Raw genomic sequence first — 16092 nt, 5'->3', positions numbered from 1 at the left:
AACAAATGGACTAATGTGTGAATCCTACCAAAGACAAAAGAGATAATTCTAGAGGGTATGTATGTGGTTAGCTTTGGTTTTTCTCTTTTCTGTAATCTCTTTGATTGTTCCTAATTCTTGCACTTCATTTTCAACATTCTTTTTTCTTTTTATTTTTTTATTCAAGGATAATTGCTTTACAGAATTTTGTTGTCTTCTGTCAAACCTCAACATGAATCAGCCATGAAAGTGAAAGTGAAAGTCATGTCCAACTCTTTGCGACCCCATGGACTATACAGTCCATGGAATTCTCCAGGCCAGAATACTGGAGTGAGTAGCCTTTCCCTTCTCCAGGGGATCTTCCAAACCAAGGGATCGAACCCAGGTCTCCTGCATAGCAAGCGGATTCTTTACCAGCTGAGCCACAAGGGAAGACCAAGTATACTGGAGTGGGTAGCCCATCCCTTCTCCAGGGGATCTTCCTGACCCAGGAATCAAACCGGGGTCTCCTGCATTGCAGGTGGATTCTTTACCAATTCAGCTATAAGGGAAGCCCCTATATCCATAGGTATACATATATCCCCTCCCTTCTGAACCTCCCTCCCGTCTCCCTCCCCAGCCCACCCCTCTAGGTTGATACAGAACCCCTGTTTGAGTTTCCTGAGCCATACGGCAAATTCCCGTTGGCTATCTATTTTACACATGGTAATGTCAGTTTCTATGTTACTCTTTCCATACATCTCACCCTCTCCTCCCCTCTCCCCATGTCTATAAGTCTATTCTCTATGTCTGTTTCTCCACTACTGCCCTGTAAATAAGTTCTCCAGTAGCATTCTTCTAGATTCTGTATATATGCATTAGAATACGATATTTATCTTTCTGACTCACTTCACTCTGCATAATAGGTTCTAGGTTCACCCACCTCATCAGAACGGACTCAAATGTGTTCCTTTTTATGGCTGAGTAATATTCCATTGTGTATATGTACCACAACTTCTTTATCTATTCAGTGGTCGATGAACATCTAGGTTGCTTCCATGTTCTAGCTATTGTAAACAGTGCTGCAATGAACAATGGGATACATGTGTCTTTTTCAATTTTGGTGTCCTCCTGGAATATACCTAGGAGTGGGATTGCTGGGTCATATGGTGGTTTTATTCCTAGTTTTTTAAGGACACTCCATACCGTCTTCGATAGTGGCTGTATCAATTTACATTCCCACCAACAGTGCAAGAGTATTCCCTTTTCTCCACACCCTCTCCAGCATTTATTGTTTGTAGACTTTTGGATGATGGCCATTTTGATTGGTGTCAGGTGATATCTCATTTAGTTTTGATTTGCAGTTCTCTAATAATGAGCGATGCTGGGCATCTTTTCATGTATTTGTTAGCCATCTGTATGTCTTCTTTGGGAAAATGTCTGTTTAGGTCTTCTTCCCACTTTTTGAATGGGTTGTTTGTTTCTCTGGGATTGAGCTGTATGAGCTGCTCGCATATTTTGGAAATTAATCCTTTGTCAGTTGTTTCATTTGTTATTATTTTCTCCCATTCTGAGGGTTGTCTTTTCACCTTGCTTATAGTTTCCTTTGCTGAGAAAAACTTTTAAGTTTAATCAGGTCCCATTTGTTTACTTTTGTTTTTATTTCCGTTACTCTAGGAGGTGGGTCATAGAGGATCTTGCTTTGATTTATGTCATCGAGTGTTCTGCTTATGTTTTCCTCTAAGAGTTTTACAGTTTCTGGTCTTACACTTAGGTCTTTAATCCATTTTGAGTTTATCTTTGTGTATGGGGTTAGAAAGTGCTCTAATTTCTTTCTTTTACATGCAGCTTTCCAGTTTTCCCAGCACCATTTATTGAAGAGGCTGTCTTTGCCCCATTGTATATTCTTGCCTCCTTTGTAAAAAATAAGGTACCCATAGGTGCATGGGTTTATTTCTGGGCTTTCTATCTTGTTCCATTGGTCTATATTTCTGTTTTTGTGCCAGTATCATACTGTCTTGATGACTGTAGCTTTGTAGTGTAATCTGAAGTCAGGAAGGTTGATTCCTCCATCTCCATTCTTCTTTCTCAAGACTGCTTTGGCTTTTCGGGGTCTTTTGTGTTTCCATATGAACTGTGAAATTTTTCTGTGAAAAAATGCCATTGGTAATTTGATAGGGATTGCATTGAATCTGTAGATTGCATTTGGTAGTATAGTCATTTTCACAATATTGATTCTTCCTACCCTTGAATATGGAATCTCTCTCCATCTGTTTATGTCATCTTTGATTTCTTTCATTAGTGTCATAACTTTCTGTGTATAGTTCTTTTGTCTCGTTAGGTAAGTTTATTCCTAGATATTTAATTCTTTTTGTTGCAATGATGAATGAGATTGATTCCTTAATTTCTCTTTCTGATTTTTCATTGTCAGTATACAGAAATGCAAGTGATTTCTGTATATTGATTTTGTATCCTGCAACTTTGCTAAATTCACTGATTAGCTCTAGTAATTTTCTGATACTATCTTTAGGGTTTTCTATGTACAGTATCATGTCATCTGCAAACAGTGAGAGCTTTACTTCTTCTTTTCCGATCTGGATTTCCTTTATTTCTTTCCTGTCTCTGATTGCTGTAGCTAGGACTTTCAAAACTGTGTTGAATAACAGTGGTGAAAGTGGACACTCTTGTCTTATTCCTGATCTTAGGGGGAATGCTTTCAGTTTTTCACCACTGAGAATAATGCTTGCTGCAGGCTTATCATATATGGCCTTTACTATGTTTGTTGTAAGTTTGTTTTTGAGTTTACTGAGTTAAAGTCTACTCAACTTTACTGAGTTTGTTTGTTGACCTATCTAATATAGACCATGTCTTAGAGTAATTGACTTCCCTGGTGGCTCGAACAATAAAGTGTCTGTCTACAGTGCGGAAGACCCAGGGTTGATCCCTGGGTAGGGAAGATCCCCTGGAGAAGGAAATGGCAGCCCATTCCAGTACTATTGCCTGGAAAATCCCATGGACAGAGGACCCTGGTAGGCTACAGTCCACAGGGTTGCAGAGAGTCGGACATGACTGAGCGACTCCACTTTATGTTGAGGTAGGTTGCTTCTATGCCCATTTTTTGAAGAGTTTTAATCATAAGTGGGTGCTGAATTTTGTCAAAGGCTTTTTCTGCATCTATTGAGGTTATCATATAATTTTTATCTTTCAATTTGTTAATATGGTGTATTACATTGATTGATTTGTATATATTGAGGAATCCTTGCATTCCTGGAATAAACCTAACTTGATCATGGTCTGTGAGCTTTTTGATGTGCTGCTGAATTCTGTTTGTTAAAATTCTGTTGAGGATTTTTGCATCTATGTTCATCAGTGATATTGGCCTGTAGTTTTCTTTTCTTGTGTTGTCTTTGTCTGGTTTTGCTATCAGGGAGATGGTGGCCTCGTACAATGAGTTTGGAAATGTTCCTTCCTCTGCAGTTTTTTGAAAGAGTTTTAGAAGGACAGGCTCTTCTCTAAATGTTTGATAGAATTCTCCTGTGAAGCCATCTGGTCCTGGGCTTTTGTTTTTTGGGAGATTTTTTTATCACAGCTTCAATTTCAGTGCTTGTATTTGGGTTGTTCATAATTTCTATTTCTTCCTGGTTCAATCTTGGAAGGTTGAACTTTTCTAGAATCTGTCCATTTCTTCCAGGTTATCCATTTTATTGCCATATAGTTGTTCATAATAGTCTCTTATAATCCTTTGTATTTCTCCATTGTCTGTTGTAACCTCTCCTTTTTCATTTCTAATTTTGTTGATTTGATTTTTCTCTCTTTTGTCTTGATGAGTCTGGCTAAAGGCTTGTCAATTTTGTTTATCTTCTCAAAGAACCAGCTTTTAGTTTTATTAATTTTTACTACTGTTTCTTTCATTTCTTTTTCATTTATTTCTGCTTGGATCTTTATAATTTCTTTTTGAGGTTTTTTTTGTTCTTCTTTTTTTCCAGTTGTTTTAGGTGTAAAGTTAGGTTGTCTATTTGCTTGATGTTTTTCTTGTTTCTTGAGGTAGGACTGTATTGCTGTAAATGTCACTCTTAGAATTGCTTTTGCTGCATCCCATAGGTTTTGAGTTGTCATGTTTTCATTGTCATTTGTTTCCAGAAAGTTTTTGATTTCCCTTTTGATTTCTTCAGTAACCTGATGGTTATTTAGAAACGTGTTGCTTAATCTCCATGTGTTTGTGTTTCTTACAGCTTATTTCCTGTATTTGATATCTAGTCTCATAGCATTGTGGTTGGAAGAGATGCTTGATATGGTTTCAATTTTCTTAAATTTACTGAGGTTTGATTTGTGACTCAAGATGTGGTCTATCCTGGAGAATGTTCCACGTGCACTTGAGAAGGCCTATTCTTCTGCATTTGGATGGAATGTCCTGAAGATATCAGTGAGATCCATCTCATCTAATGTATCATTTAAACTTGTGTTTCCTTATTAATTTTCTGTTTTGATGATCTGTCCATTGGTGTGAGTGGGGTGTTAAAGTCTCCTACTATTACTGTGTTACTGCCAATTTCTCCTTTTATGTCTGTTAGTGTTTGTCTTATGTATTGAGATGTTCCTATGCCAGGTGCATAGATATTTACAATTGTTATGTCTTCCTCTCGGATCGATCCCTTGATCATTACATAGTGTCCTTCCTTATCTCTTGTAATCTTCTTTATTTTAAGGTCTATTTTGTCTGATATGAGGATTGCTACTCCAGCTTTCTTTTGCTTCCCATTTGCATGGAATATATTTTCCCATCCTCTCACTTTCAGTCTATACGTGTCTTGAGGTCTGAAGTGGGTTTCTTGTAGACAGCATATATATGGGTCTCGTTTTTGTATCCATTCTGCCAGTCTATGTCTTTTGGTTGGAGCATTTAATCCATTCACATTTAAAGTAATTATTGATATATATATTCCTGTTGCCATTTTCTTAATTGTTTGGGGTTGATTTTGTAGATCTTTTTACTTCTCTTGTATTTCTTGACTATATAAGTCCCTTTAACATTTATTGTAAAGCTGGTTTGGTGGTACTGTATTCTCTTAACTTTTGCTTATCTGAAGTTTTTTATTTCTCCATCAATTTTGAATGAGATCCTTGCCAGGTACAGTAATCTTAGTTGTATATTTTTTCCCTTTCAGTGCTTTAAATATATCCTGCCATTCCCTTCTTGCCTGCAGAGTTTCTGATGAAAAATCAGCTGTTAATTGTATGGGGTTTCCCTTGTATGTTACTTGTTGCCTCTCCCTTGGTGCTTTTAATATTCTTTCTTTGTGTTTAATTTTTGTTGTGGGCTTCTCTCGTGGCTCAGACGGTAAAGCGTCTGCCTATAATGCGGGAGACTCGGGTTTGATCCCTGGGTCAGGAAGATCTCCTGGAGAAGGAAATGGCAACCCACTCCAGTACTCTTGCCTGGAAAATTCCATGGACGGAGGAGCCTGGTAGGCTACAGTCCATGGGGTCGCAAAGAGTCGGACAGGACTGAGTGACTTCAATGTCAATGTCAATCTTTGTTAGTTTGATTAGTATGTGTCTTGGTGTGTTTCTCTTTGGGTTTATCCTGTATGGGGCTCTTGGTACCCCACTCTAGTTCTCGTCCTGGAAAATCCCATGGATGGAGGAGCCTGATAGGCTGCAGTCCATGGGGTCGCTAAAAGTTGGACACAACTGAGCGACTTCACTTTCACTTTTCACTTTCACGCACTGGAGAAGGAAATGGCAACCCACTCCAGTGGTTCTTGCCTGGAGAATCCCAGGGACGGGGGAGCCTGGTGGGCTCCCATCTATGGGGTCGCACAGAGTCGGACACGACTGAAGCGACTTAGCAGCAGCAGCAGCAGTGCCTTTTGGACTTGACTGACTATTTCCTTTTCCATGTTGGGGAAATTTTCAACTATAATGTATTAAAAAATTTTCTCATACCCTTTATTTTTTCTCTTTTTCTTCTGGGACCCCTATAATTTGAATGTTGGTACATCTGATATTGTTCCAGAGGTCTCTGAGACTATCCTCAGTTCTTTTCATTCTTTTTTACTTTATTCTGCTCTTTGTAAATTACTTCCACCATTTTATCTTCCAGCTCACTGATTCGTTCGTCTGCTTCAGATATTCTGCTATTGATTCCTTCTAGAGTATTTTTAATTTCAGTAATTGTGTTGTTTGTCTCTGTATGGTTATTCTTTAATTCTTTCTAGGTCTTTATTATTTGATTCTTGCATTTTCTCCCTTTTGTTTTCAAGGTTTTTGATCATCTTTACTCTCAACATCCTGAATTCTTTTTCAGGTAGTTTGCCTATTTCCTCTTCATTTATTTGGACTTCTGTGTTTCTAATTTGTTCCTTCATTTGTGTAGTATTTCTCTGCCTTTTCATTATTTTTTTTTTTTTCTTATTGTGTTTGAGGTCTCCTTTTCCTAGGTTTCAAAGTTGAATTCTTTCTTCATTTTGGTTTCTGCCCTCCTAAGGTTGGTCCAGCGGTTTGTGTAAGCTTCGTATAGGGTACAATGCCCTATTGTATTTTTGTTTGTTTTGAGTTTTTGTTTGTTTGTTTGTTTGTTTTCCTCTGATGGGCAAGGCTGAGTGGGGTGGTAATCCTGTCTGCTGATGATTGGGTTTGTATTCTTGTTTTGTTTGTTGTTTAGATGATGGTGGTTGGGTGATGCCGGGTCTTGTATTCAAGTGGTTTCCTTTATGTGAGTTCTCACTATTTGATACTCCCTAGGCTTAGTTCTCTGGTAGTCTAGGGTCTTGGAGTTAGTGCTCCCACTCCAAAGGCTCAGGGCTTGATCTCAAATGGATCTTCTGTGCCACTATTAACCAGTTTAGGAAGATGATATATAGTTTCCGGAGCGCTGCCACCGCCTCCTCAGCCTCCATAGCAATTTCCCCTGGCAATCCTACTTGGCCTGCTGGCCGCCAGGCTGAAGCCCCATTTTCAACATTCTTGCTTTTAGCTTTCTAGTCTTTACATGTATTTTTAACCAACATACATCTCTCTAGGGGCTTCACTGGTGGCTCAGTGAAGGAGACATGGGTAATGAGCTCTCATCTGGGAAGATCCCACAGGTGCTAAGCCTGTGCGCCTCAACTACTGAGCCCACGTGCTGCAACTACTGAGGCCTAGGCACACTGTGGCCTGTGTTCCACAAGAGAAACCACCGAAATGAGAAGCCCTTGCCCCACAACCAGAGAACAGCCCCCGTTCTCCACAACTAGAGAAAAGCCCACCCAGCAATGAAGATCCAGCACAGCTGTAAATAAAAAAATAAAATTATAAAACAAACAAACGTACACCTCTCTGTTATTTTGTGTTTTTCATACCAAGCAGCAGTACACAATGGCTCTTTCTCTAAGTTTAGGCCCTTTCAGTCTTTTTCACCTCCACTTGCTCCTAGTTCAATTTTGTGTTTACCAGCATCTACAGTTGTACATTAAAGTACTCTGTCGTGTTTGTTACTGACTATAATAGTTTTCTTTTATGATTCATTATAGTTTCATTTATTATACAGCTATAATTAAGGATAGTTAAGTCTAACCAACAATGTAAAGTTCCTTAGAGCATTTAAAATTCAAGCTAATAAGCCTTCAAGTATTTTTGAAGACATTCTGTGGACATTTTCCAGGAGTGTAATGCTAACCAAGAAGTCTGAAGAAGCAGCATCTATTATTTAAAGAGAAGAGGGGTAGTATTTTCACACAGCTGACTTTTCTTTGCTACTGACCATTCTTTTCTGTTCTGTGGAGAATACAGACAAGATGAAAGGGTCATGATATTCCATGAGTAAATAACTCATGTAAGTACCTGAATTATAAGTTAGGAAAAATTATTTTCCAATGATTAAAACAGCCTTCTAGGAGCCTGTGTTATTGTATCCAAATTCTTATTCCTCTGGAAGGTCCAGCCACACAGCTGATGAGTTTTGATAATTTCATTGAATCTGATTTGCCTTTTATTAATATCAGTGATCAGTACACAAGAGCTGTCACTGAACTGCTAATGTTAATATATTCTCATTAATTCAAAAGATATGGATTTGATTAATCTGTCATGGAAAGTCCAACATTCACTCTTAAGAAAAGCTGACATTAAGCCAAGAAGGTCACAGCAAATATCTAAAGGAAAAGTGGACCAAACAAAGGATCACTTGTTCTTCTTTGCAGGTAGCCAAACAGGTAGCAGCATAGGAGTCATTGAGAGTATGGGCTCCAGGGTCTAACCAGACCTGGGTTTGGTTCCAAGCTTTACAATTTACTGCCTATCAGGTGTCCAGAGAAAGTTACTTAATTCCTTTGAATCTAATACTATAAAATGGCAATAGTGGTACTTAACAAATAGGATTTTTATGAAGATTAAAGGAGATAATACATAGAATTTAAAATTTGAGCCTAGTCCCAGGTACATAGCAAATGTTCAGAACATTTTATCTAAATAAACTATTTTCTTTTATCTTTAAATGGCAACCCAACCCAGTATTCTTGCCTGGAAAAGCCCATGGACAGAGGAGTCTGGCTGGTTTCAGTCTATGCAGTCACAAGCATTGGACATGATTTAAAGACTACAACACCACCAATTACTCTTTGTACAAACATGTGACATGACATTCTTTAAAATGTAAAATGTTAGTTACATGTAAGGCTTTATGTGATACCTGTGAGTCTCTATGTGGATATGACATTTTGGAACTGTTATCTACATACTGTAGAAACTGTTTGGAACTGCTATGCACAGGTAGCTAAGTCTAGTGATGGTGATTAAATCATGGTCATTCCAGGGTCTCCTGTGGGCCCAATGCTTACTTGCTTTACTTCATTACTTTAGTTTCATTCAATAACTAAAATATGAAGAACTGATGAAGAGCCTACAAAGATCGATTCCTACATACCAAAAATAAACTTACATACAATACAATGTCCAAAATTTATTATTTAAAATATGGCACACATCATAGACAAATGCTCAACAAATCACTGGATTTGAGACGTAGGTTCAGTGAGCTATCAATTTAAACTAAAAGCCTGAAATTTCAACATACAGAAGAGATGAGCAGCTGTAGAAACAACTTTCTGAAAATATATAATATTATCTACCAGCTGGAAAGCCAATTATTTATGGAAAATATTCACAATTGGACATTACTCAGTAACTGCAAAAGTTGCTAGAAATATATAATTAGCATTTACTAATGGATTAAAATGTTTTAAATAACAAATATTTAGAAGAGAATGGCAAGCCATTCCAGTATTCTTGCCTGGAGAATCCCATGGACAGGGGAGCCTGGTGGGCTACAGTCCACAGAGTTGCAAAGAGTCCGACACGACTGAGTGACCGACACTTTCAGTAGTTTTTAGCTATTGTCAAAAACAATCTTTTAAAGTATGATGTTAATTCACCTTGAAAAGAAAATACTAACTTAGACATTTCTAGATAATCATGAAGCCTCAGTTAAAAACTCCCAGACATGTGTGAAAACATATATGACTTGCCTGTTATTGAGACAATATGCCGGTTAAAATTGGGAGTGGCTTATCTTGCTTTATTATTTGTCACAATCTGTCTATGACTTGATAAATGGGTCCTGCTCAGGTCTCAGGAACATTAAGAACCCAGAAAAGCCAGCACAGCACTAGATCCCAGTATAATAAAAAGACACAGGGTGAAGAGTCAGAAGACCTTGCTCTAAGCACAAGTTGATCTTTTGCTAACTGCGTGACCTGTGTCATTCATTCATTCATTCACCCACCTACTCCAGATACTGCTGATATCAATGGGCAAAACAGATATGCCCCTTGGAGAGAGCTCACTCAATAAGGCTTACTAAACACCCTAAAAATGGGGAAGACCACGATGATGGCAAAGAATTTAAATCAGGCATCACAATGGAAAATTCATGATGATTACCATCTTCATGGAACAGACAGCCTTTAGGTCTGTTTTTTTTTGTTTGTTTGTTTTTTGGTCCACAAAACAGGAACAGAAATACTGCTTTCTCTACCTCAGGAAGCATCAAGCTCTCTGAGCACTTATTATGTTGTACACATTTGAAATTAAAAGAAAAACACTACCTTATCAGAATAAACCATTTGGCAAACCAATTCTCTTTAAGTTCAAGGTTCTCAGAACAAAGATTGCTTATTTCACAATATCTCACTGATATATTTACTGGCCCTTCAGAAGAAGCCAAATATTTGCGTAACTATAAACCTTCTTCAAATATCTTGAGTCTTGGTATGGATCTTAATATTCCTAAGTGGGTCCCTGTGTTTGGCAGAGAACTCTTCAAACCATTTTAAGACTGCTTGCTTTTTGAATAGGTTTTAACCTATGAGTTTCTTGGAGTGTCAGAATAGATGCAGTAGAAAGTCTCTTGACAGATGGTCCTTAATTGACTGGATGAATAAATTGGCCTTCTCCATCTTCTCTGTAAAATATACTGACTGACATGGTGGTCAAACGAAGGCTGGAGGTTGCCCTCTGGCATTCTGGAGCATTCGGTTCCTTTCTGGGAACTTTATGTTTAAACTGCTAAAGCCACTGTTCTTGTACTGTATAATAATTATGCAATATATATGTATAGGAATATTACATATATGTAATTTGAGGGCTTCTCTGGTGGCTCAGCAATAGAAAATCTGCCAGCCAATGCAGGAGACTAGTGTTCGATCCCTGGGTCTAGAAGATCTCCTGAAGGAGGAAATGGCAACCCACTCCAGTATTCTTGCCTGGGAAATCTCATGGACAGAAGAGCCTGGTGGGCTATATATAGTCCACAGGGGTCGCAAAACAGTTGGACGCAACTTAGTGACTGAAACAGCAACAATATATACGTTTAAAAATCATGTTGGCTAATGAAAGATGAGTGTGAAAAATTCAAAGCTAGTTTTCTGAAAGTTTAGTGAAATCAAATGAAAGAAGCAAGTTGCTGAAAATAATTTGCTATTGAATTATATATGTATAATATAACTGGAAGGCTGGAGAAATAAAAATTTACAATGATTTTGCACTCAGACTGTGTGGCAAGTGTCTAAAAATTCTTCCACTTTAGTACTTCCCTGGTGGCACAGTGGATAAGAATCTGCCTGCCAATGCAGAGGACACAGGTTTGATTCCTGGTCTGGGAAGATTCCACATGCCATGGAGCAAGTAAGCCCACACAGCACAACTACTGAGCCTGAGTTCTAAAGCCCGCAAGCTGCAGCTACTGAGGCCCATGTGCCCAGGGCCTGTGCTATGCAACAAGAGAAATCACGACAACGAGAAGTCTGCACACGGCAAGGAAGACCCAGTGAAACCAAAAATAATTTTTTAAAAAGTTCTTCCACTTTAAAGAGACTAAACATGAAAATCTTGTGCTTACATATGTGGAAGGTGACACAGAATTCCAATCAGTGTACACAAACTCCAAGAAAAGGCCTTGGACTTACATCAGATTGGCAAATAACTGTTCATGTGCATCTTTAAGTTAAACACATTATTTAAGTCATGCAGTATCTTTTTCTTTCTTTTTTTTTAGTGATTCACCCAGATTTTCAACTAATAAGAAAACACGTGATCCCAGTCAGGTTAGGATGATAACTGTACAAACAGCCCCAGGAATCTCTAGGAATACGGAGTTTCTTCTTTTTGCTCTTTCTGATTTCTTTTTTATTGTCTAACATTTTGTCAATGGTAATTCTTTGCTTATTTAATTAAAAACACTCTTTTTCATGTAAAACATGTATATATGTGAATTTCAGGTATCCTGCAGCAAAGAGAAAAGAAGGTCAAATAAATTCACTCATGTGTGATTTATTTAGCTAGCAATTTTAGTTCTGGCTTTTGCATCTCTGTTTCTGGCATGAGGACACCTACTTATTTGTAGAATTGGTTTCACTGGGGTTCAATGAACATGAGCCTCCAAGTAACAGAGCTGGGTCTTTCATATGTAAAGGCTGATTCTGGGGCAGCAGAGTCCCCCCATGTGTGCACAAGGTTCTCTTTTACTAATCTGCTTCTCCTCCTGTATATTTTGGGAAATGACACAAGTCCACATCTCTGTCTGGGTCTTAAAGGGACTGTGACTCAAAGCACTTCACTGGGGATGCCCAGGGGCTGTGCATGACCGGACACTGGCAAAGCAGTTTTGAGAAACCTCCTCCTCAACTGAGAAATCCACTGTGAGAAACCTGTAGCTTGTACTGAACAAAGAAATTAAGTCAGTGAAACATCAGAAAGGCAAGTCTGTGTCAGTCTCAGTATCAAACACAGGTCACCCTTCTTTACCAGAATAATAACAACAACCAAAAAGAGGTTTACAGGAAAGGACCACTTGAAAGCAGTAAGATGGGTGTATGGTTAGTCTCATTTTAGCCTTTGCTTTTACCTTTCTCTCTGTGAGTGGGGGTGGGGAAAACTGGCTCTGACCCAGTTCAAAGTCCAGGTCAACAGCCAACAGACTTATGGTTATTCCTCAGTAAACATATCTTTGACTTCCACATCCCCGGATTAATACTGGATGGCATTTCCATCACAGTGCAGGCAAGCAGTGTGGATATGCTCAGAGACTGTTGGGTGCACCTGGCTTTCCCAGGCCCTATTGACGGCTGGGAGATTCCTGGACAAGAAAAGGACCCACCAGGACATGGCCCTGAGCTCTCTAGGCAGCTGAATCGCTAGTGTAGACACTGCCAATGGTAACCGTTCAGTTTTTTTCATGGAAGAACTTCCTACAGCTCTATCTGTAAAAGGGAAATAAAACCAAAGACTCAACCTCAGAGGAAAACAAAATGGCAAATCCTGAATCTTCTGCCTAATTTCAAAACTGTTGTTGAACCACTTAAAAGATGCCTTGGGTGGAACTGTGGCCCCTGCAAGAAGAGAGGCTTATGTCCTAACTCCCGGAACTGTTCACATGAATGTGACCTTCTTTGGAAAAAGGGACTTTGCGGATACAATTAAGTTGAGGATCTAAAGCCAAAATCCTCCCAGATTAATCAGGTAAGCCCTAAATCCAAGACAAGTGTCCTTACAAGAGACAAGAGAAGACACAGAGGAGAAGGCCACGTGAAGATGGAGGCCAAGGTTGGAGGCATGCAGCCACTTGCCTTGCAACCTCCAGAGCCTCCCCAGCAGCTGGACAAGGAAAGGAAGGAATCTCCTCTGAGGCCTTGACTTCAGACTTCCAACCTTCACAACTGTGAGAGAACACAGTTCTGTTGAGTGAAGCAACCCAGTTTGTGATAGTTTGTTATAGGAAAGTAGTATGTTGGGCTTCCCAGGTGGCGCCAGTGGTAAAGAATCCTCCTGCTGATGGAGGAAAGTAATATATTAACAAAAGGCTGGTAGGAAAGCCTATCAGGAGACTGGTGGGAAAATGTCAAGCAACAGCTCCTGGAAAATAGAGAAGTCTACGTGTCAATATCAAAAGCATGATTCTGAAGACTGAAGTGAGCAGGACAGAGGGTGGAAACCTTTTCTAAATGCATGCCTGAGCCCCAAATCTGATGTTTAAGAATCTGATGCCTGGATCAGTGGCCAAATCTGGTCTGTGTCAGAATCACCTGGCAAACTTTTAAAAATGCTGATTTCTCCACTTGAAGATGGTTGAATCTGAATTTCTGGGGTCAGATTTGAGACACCGTGTTTTTGAAAAGTCTTCCATGTGATTCTGATAACCTAGCCTTTGTAAGAATAACTGGCCTAGATGCTCTGCCCCTGCCTTAAATGTTTGAGAGGTAAATCTGAAGCCAACTTTTTAAAAATAGACATGTTTTTAATGTTGCTGTTGTTCTGTCGCTAAGTCATGTCTGACTCTTTGTGACCCCATGAACTGCAGCACACCAGGCTTCCCTGTCCTTCACCATCTCCCCGAGTTTGCTCAAACTCATGTCCACTAAGTCAGTGATGCCATCCAACCATCTCATCCTTTGTCGCCCCCTTCTCCTCCTGCCCTCAATCTTTCCCAGTATCAGGTCTTTTCCAATGAGTTGGCTCTTCGCATCAGGTAGCCAAAGTATTGGAGCCTCAGCTTCAGCATTAGTCCTTTCAATAAATATTCAGGGTTAATTTCCTTTAGGATTGACTGGTTTGATCTCCTTGCCATCCAAGAGACTCTCAAGAGTCTTCTCCAGCACCATAGTTTGAAAGCATCAACTCTTCGGTACTCAGCCTTCTTTATGGTCCAACTCTCACATCCATCCATACATGACTACTGGAAAGACCATCAGTTCAGTTGCTCAGTCATGTCCGAGTCTTTGCGACACCATGAACTGCAGCATCCCGGGCTTCCCTGTCCATCATCAATTTCCCCGAGTTTGCTCAAACTCATGTCCATCGAGTTGGTGATGCCTTCCAACCATAGCTTTGACTATACAGATCTTTGCTGACAAAGTGATATTTCTGTTTTTTAATACACTGTCTAGGCTTGCCATAGCTTTTCGTCCAAGGAGCAAGCGTCTTTTAATGTTTTTAATAGGCTAGTTTTTAAGAATCTATTCTATTGTGTATGGAAAGCTGATAGAGATGCATTATAAAGTATTAAACAATACAGGAAAGCACAAAGATGAAAGTAAAAATCACCCAGATTCACCATCTTCCACATATTTATCCCCAGCATTTACTGGCACACAGATGTATGTGTACAGTTCAACATCACGACTCCAAGTGTGGTCCACAGGCCAGCAGCAAAGAGTGGGGGAATTGTCCGTTTTGACAGTGGCTCAGAATCTCAGTTCCCAACCCAATCTTTCTCAATTGGAACCTACATTTGTGTATGAGTATTTGAGAAGCACTGATTTCACATAACTGACAACATACTATGTCAAAGAATACACTTGTTCTTTAACTTGCTTTCTTCACACATCAAGATGTTATAAACATCTGTCCTCAATAATCATATAACACAGCTATATGATCTTTGTTAATGGATATGTGATATTCCTTTATGTAGCAGAATTTATTTAATCTGTCCCCTTTTTATGATTTCTATTTTCACATTTTTTTTCATACAACTGCAAACACTCTTGATACAGGAATCCTCGAGAATACAGCTTTCTGTCTTGCCAATATTATTTTTGGGCAAATCCCGAGAAGTATGTTTGATAAATCAAATGATGGGCACACTTGCTGTTTGGATATATAATGCCGGATGCCTTCACCAAATACTGCCCTAGTGCACAGACTGTATACACCAGCCACACAGGGGTTATCACAATAATTTTAATCTCTGTCTATCTGATACTTAAACATGACAGTTCACTGATATCTTCCTGCATTTTTCTAAAAACGATAAAAAATGGAATATCTTTTCATACATTTATTGTCCATCTGTATCACTCTCTTTGTGAACTGTCCAGAGTAGTTTTGGTTGTTTAAAATAGCAGTTAGAGAAGAATCTGCAGAATTATAGAGTTTTGAAATACTCTCTAATCACAATGAAAAGACAAGAAGAAGAAAAAGAAGGAAGGGAGCAGAGAACATGCCATAAAAAGGATAATCAAAAGATTAGTTTGTGTGTTTATTTATAGACACTGGTTACAGCAATCCAGTGATTAGGCAAATTAATGCAGCTGTGTACGATCGCAGTTCTGGGATCAGCCCCCACATCCTTTTCAAACGATGCCACCTGTCACTTAAGTATTTTGCATTTGCCTTTTATGTTACATACATTTCATGATGATTCCCATTTAAAAGGCATCATTAGTTAACCCTTTGGAGTCTGGCATGATATGGTTTCCCTACTAGTATCTCTCTTAGAGTCAGGAACAATGAGCAAACCTCCCCCTGGGCAGGCAGGAGAAACAGCGTTTGCCTCTGAAAAAGAACACTCCTCTCCAAATGGTCACTTTTTAGGAAAGAGAACAGCTGTACCCACATCACTGGGTGTAAAACTATTCCCAGCTTGGCACCAGCTGAAGAAAATGGGGATCAGAGGTGGTGGATGGGCTGGACACAAGCAGGGCATACAGATCGGGCTTCATTCCAAAGGACATGTGCTGCCCTAGTGTTCCCTGTCTGGTCTGTCACAGAGGCATCCTCCACAGCCTCACACCTTGTACACAGACCCTCTAGCCCTAACAAATGGCAGGGGTCTTCTCACAGGGCCCCCGGAAATCTCCTTCAATCTGCAGATGATGC

The 16092-nt window shown here is 39.4% G+C and overlaps 1 protein-coding gene across 7 annotated transcripts in view; it reads right to left on the bottom strand.

Annotated features, from left to right (window-relative positions):
• The window catches only part of BACH2 (BTB domain and CNC homolog 2), a 389117-nt gene that overhangs the window by 187522 nt on the left and 185503 nt on the right, over nucleotides 1–16092 (bottom strand). The window contains exon 3 of one of the 7 annotated variants that reach the window (XR_008698320.1): nucleotides 907–7231. The exons of the other annotated variants lie outside the window; for them this stretch is intronic. The gene's annotated coding sequence lies outside the window, so the exon portion shown is untranslated. Of the gene's footprint in view, nucleotides 1–906; nucleotides 7232–16092 lie in introns of those variants that run through there. 7 annotated transcript variants of the gene reach the window in all.

Source organism: Bubalus kerabau, chromosome 9 (genome assembly GCF_029407905.1).
Source record: "Bubalus kerabau isolate K-KA32 ecotype Philippines breed swamp buffalo chromosome 9, PCC_UOA_SB_1v2, whole genome shotgun sequence".
NCBI lineage: Eukaryota > Metazoa > Chordata > Mammalia > Artiodactyla > Bovidae > Bubalus > Bubalus kerabau.
Note: the sequence above shows the minus strand (reverse complement) of the source record. Positions and strands in the feature narration are given on the sequence as shown.